This window comes from Vombatus ursinus, unplaced genomic scaffold, assembly GCF_900497805.2.
Source record: "Vombatus ursinus unplaced genomic scaffold, bare-nosed wombat genome assembly UNPS02014814.1, whole genome shotgun sequence".
In the NCBI taxonomy this organism is placed as follows: Eukaryota; Metazoa; Chordata; class Mammalia; order Diprotodontia; family Vombatidae; genus Vombatus; species Vombatus ursinus.
The window spans coordinates 15,348,723-15,349,892 of record NW_020954592.1 but is presented as its reverse complement, the minus strand read 5'-3'; positions in this window follow the sequence as shown (position 1 = coordinate 15,349,892).

Genomic DNA, 1,170 nt, shown 5'->3' with positions numbered 1-1,170 from the left:
ATACTATACTATACTATACTATACTATACTATACTATACTATACTATGATAATAGTAACTCATTTCTCATTGGTGAAAATCAGCTCTAGGTTAGTAATTCCCCTCGCTGTTTTCTCCAGTTTTTTTGAATAATAAGATCATCATTAAAACAAGTATGGAACATGTGAGCAACAAAATGGCAGTCTAGACATTTTCTCCAATTCCCACAACCTCTGAAACCTCTCCAAAACAGAATTTATGAGCCAAAGATATCGCAACTTAATCTGTCTCTGTGGTCTGGACACCAAGAATCCAAGAAGGTTAATCCCCCTCTACCCAAACCCAGATACTGGTTCTTACTGACCCTGAGCTCACTTAGAGAGCACCTCTACCCCATCTCCCATACTACCAGCAGTGGGGCCACACTAGCAGACCCAAAGATATAACACAGGCTTACATCAAAACCCATCCCTGCACCCCAGTGGCTCTTCCTTATAACTTACTTTACCATGTTGTTCAAATAATTTTTTTTTTTTTGAATTGTCTCTTCCTGGTTGACCTAGGCAAATCAATACATTGACAACCCTTTATCAAGCACCTACCATGTACCAGGCACTGTGTTGGCGCTGGTGATATAAAGACAAAAGTGAAAATCACCTGACCTCAAGAAGCTTTTATGACACATCTTTGTTTTCTCCTGCATACATGACTACTCAAAACCTCCTAGCCAGCACCCCCTTGTGATCAATGGTCATGGATCTGCAAAATGTGCTGCTGGAATTAGATGTGTCTTCTGTGAGAAAAGAAAACTTTTCTCTGAATAAAAGTAGCCATCTCTGAAAGTAGTAAAGGACAGTTCTCATGACTTTTATGTTCTAGTCCACAAATAATAGTAGCATTCTTGTGCTACCTAGTAGCACACAGAGAAATGAATCCAAAGCTCCCTCTGTGTCTCACTGCCTCCCTTCCTAAGACTCTTGGTACCTCTCCTATTACACTTGCAATGGCTACATTGTAGTATAGTTAACTTCACTATCATATTACAAGCTCCCCGAGGTCAAGCACCACCTAGTGCTTTTCTTAGTATCCATTAGTATCCACTTAGTATAGTATTTACTAAATACTTAAGTACCATAAACCTCTTGGAGAAGTTACAACTGTAACTGACTGATGATGTATACTAAATTTTAG